This window comes from Cupressus sempervirens, chromosome 1, assembly GCF_028749045.1.
Source record: "Cupressus sempervirens isolate cs-2001-9-10 chromosome 1, ASM2874904v1, whole genome shotgun sequence".
NCBI lineage: Eukaryota > Viridiplantae > Streptophyta > Pinopsida > Cupressales > Cupressaceae > Cupressus > Cupressus sempervirens.
In genome coordinates this window covers 810,092,076-810,102,810 of record NC_143118.1, presented here as the reverse complement: position 1 = coordinate 810,102,810, position 10,735 = coordinate 810,092,076, and the positions used below count along the sequence as shown (strand labels likewise).

Genomic DNA, 10,735 nt, shown 5'->3' with positions numbered 1-10,735 from the left:
CACCATTCTTCCTTCATCTCATTCCATGTGAAAGAGTTTAGTTACATTGGGGTTTCCTCCATGCATGTCCTCCATGAACGGGGTAAGGGAACTTGCCTACAAAATCTCCTAGACTCTACTATCAACCTTCCAATTATCACAGGAAACTAGTTCACTTATTTTCCTAAGATCACCTACGATTCTAGATGGATAAAATTCTCAACTTTTGACACCACACTAATAATAAAATAGAGACAACAAAGGTAACACAAATTCACTGATATAAAACCTTTAAATCTTTTGGGCAAGGATTTCACCCATAAGGAATGCGACAAAAAGTAACAATAATTACTCCAATCGTTGAAAGACCATCACCCTTTCCTTCTTTTTATTACTTGTTAATGTGATAAGATAATCATCATTAATAACTCCCTCTTTTCCATGAATTTGGCTTGATGTCTCTAAGAAGATCATTTTTCCCTTCTTCATCCTTTAAAATGGAATACACTCATTTATTATAATTTGAAATTACTATAAATTATATTTTACCTAGAAATATGTGAAAGATTAAAATTCATATATATATATGAAAAGGAAAATTAGACTAAATTGATATTATATTAAATTATATTTTATTTGATAAACTAGTGTACTGACACTAGAAATCGAACTTATTATATGTGGAGGTGAATAAAATCTTCACAAGAAATCTAAATCCATTTTAAACCTCCTCCACGTGACATATATACCTATTTCCCCAATTCAGATATCTACGTGACATAGGCTCCTAGCTGTCTGTGAAACGGCTCTATTTCTCCGATTCAAATTTCGCCGTGTCCTGTAAACAACACTTCCTCTGATTTCCCTAATTCAAATTTAACAATATATATATGAGTAGATTCCTTTGGTTTCCCCAATTCAAATTCAAAAATACAAACAGGCATGCACAAGCATGCTTCAGTTAGCAGGGCCTCCACCACCGATGGAATGCGCTATGCCCAATTCTGGGCATCTCGCTGGCAAGAAAACCTATGCAATTGATTTCAATTGGCATTCGCACTATGGAAATCCAGTAGCCATGTTGGTCAATAATTCTCACCATTGGGACTCTGCCTCTTAGGAAACGGCTGAGAGAAATTTCTCCTCAAACCAGGTGCAACCTTCGTGTTTTAAGTTTTTGAAAAATTTCTCGTTCACTTTTAATCAGTTAGATCTTGAAATTGCATTTTAGCTGGCTAGAACTATTAATAGTTGGCTTTTGGTATTTGCAGGGCTATCTCCCTGTTCGTACTCTCTTTGTTATTGTATTTGCACAGAGGAAACCTTAGAGGAAGTGGGGAAAAGAGGGACAAAACTTACGACTATGTTGTTTATAATGAACTGGGCAGAAATAAATTGACTAAAGTTCATAGGTTCAATTATTTGGGTTGTAAGGGTAACTATGCTACGGAGGATACATGGCGTCCTTTGGTTTTGCAGGAAAAGGGCAGGAAAAAAATGTGAGCAAGGTTGCTTCTATTCCACGTTAGATTCCTTTCATTTCCCAATTCAAATTTAAAAATACGAACGATTAGGTTCTATTCCACGGCATGCTTCGGTTAGCTGGAATTCTAAATAATTCTGTGTAATTGTCTTCAGCTCGGATTCACACTTTGGAAATCCAGAAGCCATTTTGGTCAAGAATTCTCAAGTCCGCGGTGAATCTCTGCAACTCATGGGTGCACCCTGCCTCTTACACGGCCGAGAGAGGTTTCTTCTCAAACCAGGTAGGTGATCTTCATGCTTTTAAGTGATCTTCATGCTTTTAAGTTTTTGAGTTAGATTTCTGAGAAAATTTTCTTGTTTCACCCGCATTCTTTTAAGCTGCTGAATTCTTTGGTCCAAGCATATTAAATTATTTGGTGCAATCTTATTAAATTATTAGTTTCCTGTATGAATATAATGAAACGGGCACCTTTTATGGAATTTCAAACGTCAGGGATTTTAATGACTGGGTGTCCTATTTTTTAGTCCGTTTAAAGAGTTGGATTGGTTATACAGTGTGTATGAAGGTGAAAATAATGAAGAATATATTTCTCACCCGTCTCAGTGAATGTTGCATAATTTCCAGTAGGCTGTACGGCCTGAATGGTGGCTTTAAGCTTATATTGCAAATATTGTTAAATAGGCTGTGATGATGATAAGATGCTAAAGTTTAGACTCATATATGAGTTATTTAAGATGAAGCAAACTTGTTTATGTTGAGTTCTATTATCTCATCGTATTGATGACTGTCAATGCTTCTAGCCATAAGAAACTTCTTTATGAAACTGTGGCATTGAAGTTTCGTTAACAAGTTCTGGACATTTTGTAACTATAGCAAAGCACAATTCTCCCTTGTTTGTGTTTTCTAGTTTAAATAAAACTGTGACCCTAATGCCATCCAACTAAGCTCAATAAAATGCAAAAACTGTGCTCGATCTATGGATTTCTGAGTTATGGAAATACGAAGTATAAGTCTTAAAAATGAAAGGAAACATATGGCTTAGAAATTAAAAGAGAATCATGTGGGTTAGAGATGGTGCAGATATATTTCTCCGAATTAATGAGATATATTTTTTAAACCACAACAATGAAATGAAAAAGATTGCTTAGAAATTCAATGACGGTCATGCAGTTTAGAGATAGTGCAACAAAGAATGTAGAACTCTGAGCGATTTTCAAATAAACTTGAACTAGTGAAAACTTCTTGTAAAACATACCTAGAGAGCCTACCTTCATTTTCACTGCATCTGGAGCTACAAAATAAATCTTCACTTTGTTGTCATTGCCAAGAAAATATGCAAGTGATCTAAGAGTTTGACCAATTGCAAGATGCCCAACAAGACCAACCTTTATGTCATCCAGAGACATCTGAGTACCTAACGCCGGCACTGATTTCTTTTTGAATTGTATATGCACTTAGTAATGCCTACATCCAAAGACATATGAGTACCTAGCACTCAATAACACAATTGAGAATCCACCATCATGAATAATTATTCAAAGAACGGGTGTTTATAAGATAAGACATGTCAATTAAGTTCAATAATTAAAATCTTGTTTATGAAAAATTATAAATCCTATGCGTGTTCTATCACTATGATAAAAATTTCAAATACTCAAACTGAAATCACCTTTTTTTGTCAGCAACAGCTTTATCTGTATGGATCTTCTTACTTCTATGCTTACTTCAATAACTTAGTTACACCAAATGGACCACGTAAAGGTTCGTGGTTCAGGTCCGGTTCGACCTGGGTTCGACCTGGGTTCGTTTTTGGAGGCCTGGTTCGATTTGGTTCGAACCAGGGTTCGAACCCAGGAGAACCACATATAAATTTTCCACATTACAGCATGTTTTAATTTAATTTATGTTGATACATCTTGGGTCTGGGTTGGTAGGCATTACAATGCCACAGTTTTTTAGTGTTGAGTAATCCCTAGCTGTAAAACACTTTCTATTTGAATCAAAATGCTACTAAATTTGAGACACCCACAAGAGAAGATGCTCAACATGTGGCGACCACCATGACCAATTTCGAGGAATTTCAGGGCCTATTTGAGTAGCAATATGAATTTTTCAAACACTAAACAATAAACAACGTTTTATTGGGAAATGTTGCCTTGCAGAAGAAAGTTACGGTCACATGAATAGGGTCAGGTGGGGCAGCTACTTACCACATTGTCTATCACTGTTTGGCTGATTATTTCTCCTCTAGGTATATTAAAAATTGTATTAAAGAATATTGAATCTGGGACGTCAGATAGTGTTATCCAAAGGCCTCCATGAATGGTTTTTTTCCAGTTTACTGTTGTTGATCAGTGCTTGGGAGATTGTGCCCAAAGAGATTGAAGAATATTCAACTGGTCAAAGGGATTTACCTTCTGCAAGCTAGATCTAATTAGTTTTTAACCACGTTCAATCGATTATGTTAATCATAATAAGAGTTTGGTAAATAAATTTATGAAAAGAAGAAATTTTTATTAAAACTTACTGTTGATCTGCATAAACTAATCAGATACAGTTATGAATTTTTTAAATGAAAGGGAAGAGATCTAGTCGCTAGGGGTTCCAATGATCGCTGTGGTTTGCTACTATATTGTTTATGCTGTTTTAAAGTTTTTTGTTGTTCAAATGTGTTTAGGCTACTATGCTACATTCTAATTCTAACTCATGCTTCGTAAAGATATATATATATATATATATATATATATATATAAAATAATTTTTTTTTTACATGTTTTTGTACTAACGAACCCAAACAAACCCAAACCCCTTTTCAAAATTTTGTCGAACCAGCGAACCGGTTCTCGAACCCGAACCCGGAACCGAACCGCGAACCGGCAACTTAGTTACTAGAAAGCAACTTATTTGATTGCTTTCTCTAATTCCTCACCTTGTTGGTTTAAACTGACATGGGGAAACGGCTTCACCCAATCAAACTTTTCTACCCAGTGATCTTACATTTGACATGGAAGAATGAAAAGATCCTGGTCCTAATGAACAAATAGACAATTTACTTGAAGACATAAACGTTGTAATAAGATATGGATTTATGTGTCAAGTCGCTAGTGGTGGTTGTCCTAATGGTATAGAACTCAAATACCAACCTGAAAACTCTTGCCTAATTGAAAAGGAAATAGAAACATTTGGTCCAAAATCTGCAGTACACATAGAGCGTAGTGAAAAGAAGGGTGTGGCCATGAATCAAAGAAAAAACTACAATTTCTGAAAGAATACTTTATATTCTCCAACTGACTTAAAGCAATTATCTATGTAAACTTCTGGATAGCATAACTTTACTATCACAAACAAAATGCATGAAAGTAAATATTGGCTGATGATAAAGCTTATTACACAGATAAATATCCTTTCATTCAACCACTTGTTTTGAACATTACAATTTTCAATCAATGACCATAACATGATTGCAATCTAGAAATGTTAAGACATTCCCTTACATCATCTAATGTGATGCAGCTTTAAATAATTCCAACAATCTAACTAAGGCTTGCCATATTGTACTCAATAAAAGCAGACAAACTTCTTGTTTCCTTTGGTAAATTTTGTTATTTCCATTGTGCTCTCTATTTATTATAGTGTTACAGTTCTGTTGTCCTCTTGGTTGGATTTGTTTGTTGTTCTAATTTTGGTTTTGTTGGTTACCCATTTGGTAACTGTCCATGTTAACAGTTTTTATAACCCATTAAGCTTGATAAAAAGTAAATTAAAATTTATCTAAATTCTCTCAATTTATTAGGATTTTTTCCACCACCTGCATAGTCAATCATGATTTACTCTACAAAGCATGCCACATATACCTTATTCTAAGAGTTGCAATCCATCAAGCAGTCCCTTTAAGTGTAAATAAATGCTCCTATAATGGTAATCTTCAGGCAAACTAACAATATTTTGCTTATTTTAGCATTTGACAATACATTTCCCTGATTGGGCCTTCATATGGATTTCAGTTCAGGATTGCTGAAGACTTCTTTGATTGCATTTATTCTTAGCACCCAAAAAATAAATTTACAATCATTGGAAATTTTAGAACTGTCATAATTAGATATAATTAAACCCTGAGCATTTCGCTAATAAATGGTTTCCAACATTGACCAAGTAGCAAGGATTTATTAGTTGAACTAGTTTTGTGCACACATGCTAGAAAATTTTCAGATCACTGAAGGAATGTTCTTTAGTCTGCAGATTCAAAAATTGTTACTCATTTTGGGGGCCAATTCTCACAAAATTAGGGTGTAGAAGCAGCATGGGAGAGCTTAAAGAACAGAAAGAGCAGAAACAAAGCTAGAAAACCAGGTTTTCTCTTGTTTGATATAGTAAAAAATAATGAAATACATAAAATTGTGGTGGGTTTTCGCTTTTCATTGGAATGGCTGGATTTACTTATTTGCAGAGGGTTTCCAATTATTGATATTTTTTTGTTCGTTTGTATAAATACATTATAGATGGTATCATTTTTATTGTCATCAGTGTGAAATATTACATTGTACCAAATATACTTGTTCACATGGTTATGCTTAAGTTTTCATAGAGTTTCCACTTCTTGTGATTTATTTTCTACTAACTCAACTAATAGCTTTTATAGCTCTAACAAAGAGTCAGTTTTTTGCCAACTCCATGTAGAAGCACTATTTTAGACTTGAATTGAAGAGTTGGATGTAATAAGTATTGATATTGTCTGCATTGAGAGGGTATGTTTGAACATCATTTGAAAATGGGAATAGAAATAAACTCTCTTTATATCTATGTTCCCCCAAGTTTCCGGTACGGGGACGGCTATATATATAGGAAAATTTTCAAATATAGTATATACATTGAAATTTGTAAATATACATGTCATTCATATGAAACTAAGCACAAAGCATGTCATTTAAAGATTATAGAACCATAACATACAACATTTGAATGCCATCTATGAAATAATATCCGATTTTAGTATTTTACTATTTAGTATTTTAGTATCCAATTCTCAAAATGCATATCAATACAATATCAGAGAACACTGAACAATGAACATTAAGTTATTAACCATTGTCAATATCATAAGACTCATAATGATAAGCATGATAAATCATAAATCTGAAAATCAAAATCAAAATATGCCCAAAGCTATAGGCTGCCATAAAGTAATAAGTATCATATAATCAATGTATCATAATCATGTTCATGTTCAACATAAAAAGAAAAACATAGAAAATGAAGCAGACTGCTGCTCCTATTCTGCCTCTACTAATCCATGGCATCAAAATCAGAATCCTCCTCATTGTCATCCTCCACAGGAAGCATAGTCTCATATAATGGAACCCCAACCAGTCCTGGTGCTATGTCATCCTTATCTATCTGGGCCACATCCTCAGGCTCAACATCCCATCGCAAAGCTAGTGTCTGCCTGTACTCTGGAGTCTGGCGATCGACAAGTCGAAGAGCATGATGCACTATCACTAGCTTCTCCGCTCTTTTAGAGGTAAGTCTATTCCTCTTGATAGAGTGGATATATGAATATATGGACCAGTTCCTCTCTGCAGCTGAAGAACTAGCAACTTGTGAAAGGAGGCGACCGACAAGTATCTTTAACTCAGGTGTATCTCTCCCATGCCAAGTCCACCATCCAATAGGATCCCTCTGTGCCAAAACAGCTCTATCCAACCTTGCTTGTGGTTTACCCAAGTTTGGGCCACGAAGGTTGGTGAAGTCAAGGAACTATGCACGAAGAGTAGAGGCATCTTGAGCTGAATACATCTTATCAATTGCTTTTGTGAAGCCATCCAAAACCTCAAGATCATCACATGGGAGGCCCCTTCCACCCAACTGTGCATACCATTTGGGATTTAGAGCAAATGCTGCCATATGAAGCGGGGTATTCATTATGTTCCACCTCTGCGTCACAATAGGCCTAATATGCTCCTCATAAAAGCCCAATGTAGGATCCTTTGCTGGAACAATTCTCTTCATCTTACCCAACATGTTGTCAATAGTCTCATAGATCTCTCCTAAACTAGGAGCATCAGTATCAGCATATCTAATGACATCAACAATGGGTGCTATGACAGAGAAAATGTATCTGCAAGATTAAAATGCCAAAAAAAAAAAAAAATCAGAATTAGAATTTTAAGAATTTAAGATTATTAGTAGGAAAATCAGCAAGCAAAAGACTAATAGTAAATTTAAAAAGCAACAACTTACTTCATTGTGGACCACCAACTCTCATCATGGATCCTTTGCCTCATCGCTTTTCTTTCAGTGGACTTAGAATGAGACCATCGTCCCCACTCTGGATTCACCACCATCAATTGAAGGGCCTCATACACCTCAATCATCCTCCCCATCAAGATGAAATATGTGCAATACCTATAGCAACAATTAAAAATTAAAAATTTAAACTTAAACATTAATGATTAAAATTTAAAACAAAAAGCATCACATGTAAGTAAACTTATAAATAATTTTTTTAAATAACTTGAAGTTAAAACAAACTAAAAGTAAACTATAATTATAATTGACATACCTTGTCTCGGTTGGTTTGAAGAACTCCTTCTTAGAGAAGGACCTGAATAGAGCAAGTGAAGTGTGGTGGTTGCAAATAAACATTTGCACTTCTCTAGCTTTTAGCACCGCTTGCTTCACCCATTCAATGTTTCCCATGTCCTTCAATGCATTGTTCAAGGAATGAACACAACAAGGGGTCCAAAATATGTGCCTATAAGCACCCTCTATCATCAAACCTGCTGATTTGCATACAGGTGTAGAATCTATGATAACCTGTACAACATTAGAGGGCCCAATCTCCTCTATGGCATCATGCAAAATGGTGAATTGAAAATCTGCATCCTTCTTCTTTCCTGAGCAATCTATGGCTCTCAAAAAATAAGAGCCAGCAGGGGATGTGACAATGATATTGATGAGTGGCCGATGTCTAACATCGGTCCACCCATCCATCACAATAGAGCAGTCTGTCCTAACCCAAGTGCGTCTCATATCCTCAAATAATAAAGCAACCTTTGAGTACTCTTCATCTAGGATAGTGGTTCGTAGCTTATGCTCACCGGGGGGCACAAATGAGGAATTCATGCTCATAATATCTTTCACCATTTGTTTATAATAAGTGGAATGGGCTGCATTATATGGGATACCATTAGCAACAAAGAATCTACCAATGGATGCCTCACACTTCTCCTTTGCCTATGCATTAAACATACTTTCCACCGAGCCCTTCTCACTACTACTTATCTTTCTCTTCCCTCTAGACCCACTAGGGCTGCCACTAGTACCAATGGCGGATGAAATATGCCTAGATGATTGTGAGGGAATGGATGGTGATGTCACTGTCAAATTTTGCCCCTCCATTTCAGCCTCTAAGTGCAATCTTTGACATTCTAATTTTTGTTCATCGGTTAGGTTAGGACAAGCTTTGACTCCTTGGCATGTAACACCTAAAAAATGTGACTTCACTCTTGTATAGTTGCCCCTAAAATCATCAAGACAAACATGACAATCCCACACCCTAGTCCCTCCGGAATTCTTTTTATCTTTTTGCCTAGGTGTGACATATTGGAGAAGAGGTTTTTTCCTATTGAAAGGACCCTTTGCAAAATTCTTCATAATGTCAGAAGGGCATTTAAACAAATCAGCTTTAGGATTGGGTTTTTGCCTAGTGTCACTACGAACAACATCAACCTCTACATTTTTTTCTTCACTACTACTACTTGTACTCCCACTGCTGCTCATTGTGTTTAAATATGCAATTGAATAGATATATGAGCTGAAAAAATGAAAAAATAAAAAAAAATCAGACTTTGCAAGCTACAAATTTAGTAAAAAAATGATAGATGAAAGCACAAAGAGTTTTATACTTACTTGGTGGACAAAATAGAAGATCAAACCCTTGGTCAAGCTCTTGGAAGCAAAACTATTATCTCCTCTACTTGCAAAATGAAAACTTCAGTCAGCTGCAACATAAAATGGTTAAAACAATTTAAAACAATTTAAATGTATTGAGTTATATACATTTTAAGGTTTTTGGAGGAGTGGGGCCCACTAGCCGACCAAAAAAGACACAACAAATGTTTTTTTAATGTTTTGAGCTTGCAAAAAAGGGGACGGCCGGCCGTACCCGATACGGTCGGGGGACGGCTAGACGTCCCCTTTCCGTACCGAGGACGGCTAGCCGTCCCCCTTTTGTCCCCCCCACGTCCCCAAGTTTCGGGGACGTCCCCTGCAAAAAAAGAGAATTTGGGGACGGCTGGGGGACGTCCCATACCCGTTCCCCCCGTCCCTGGGATGTCCCCGTCCTCGAAACGGGGGGTTTTAGGCCGGGTATGCGTCCGCAGGGAACATAGATTTATATGCTACAATGGAAAATACCATTCCTAGCATCATAACCTTCACTAAACCTATGTGTGCAGCAGTAGTAAAATAGTAGTTGTGGCTTCAATCTGGGATATTTTACTCTTCTACCCTCATTGTGTCAATAAGATTTAAAATTCCATGTAGCTTCCTAACACCTCATGGGCGTGAGGAAGTTCAGTTTAACTAAACCATATTTATTTATGCATTTATAGAATTTAGCATGGGTTGCTACTGAAAAAACACTCATTACGCACTTCCCTAACGTTCTTCAAGGATGTCACAACTGATTGGGCTTATCACAAAGGTTCAAATCAATTGGTAATAATATTTTACACTGCTACTTACCTAAAACAAACTTGCACAATTTTTTAACAATGCACAAGAAACCTATTGATTTGTATTAAAAATATGTTTAACCTTCAAACATGTATAATACAATGATAGTCATATTGATTAATCCCAACCTACTATTAAGAAAGAGGCATTTTGACTGAAAAGGTTATGTGAATACAAATATATAGTGACGTATGTGACTGAGATACATAAGAGTTTGTATAATGATATCAGCCATAACAAGTATCTTCATAAAGATCATAATGGCTGTTGATGCCTTGGATCCAAAGCAAGAACTGGCAATACATCATCGAATGTCTTTTGACTTCCAAAGGACCTTCAATCATTGATTAAAATTTTATGGATTGACACTCCAGCTGATAAAATGAGTGAACAAAATATCCTCTAGAGGGATTCTTGTGTATGTGATGGGTATTGTAAACCTTCATTTATGTAGAAAAAATGCTTGTAAAATGCAATTGCAAGTAAAGGATCAATATGAATTACTAATGATTGCTAGAGTGCAAATAGAAGAGT

At 35.9% G+C, this 10,735-nt stretch overlaps 1 long non-coding RNA gene across 3 annotated transcripts; it reads left to right on the top strand.

Moving 5' to 3' along the window:
* The first annotated feature begins 730 nt into the window (after positions 1-730).
* On the top strand, positions 731-6,052 carry LOC149580340 (uncharacterized). 3 transcript variants are annotated; one of them, XR_016359915.1, is made up of 4 exons: positions 731-1,132; positions 1,251-1,487; positions 1,618-1,745; positions 5,698-6,052. It is a non-coding gene; the product is annotated as an uncharacterized LOC149580340 (long non-coding RNA). The 3 variants fall into 3 exon arrangements; XR_016359914.1 differs by having other exon boundaries at positions 745-1,132; positions 5,705-6,052; XR_016359918.1 differs by having other exon boundaries at positions 747-1,132; positions 1,251-1,478; positions 5,705-6,052.
* Positions 6,053-10,735: the final 4,683 nt, after the last annotated feature.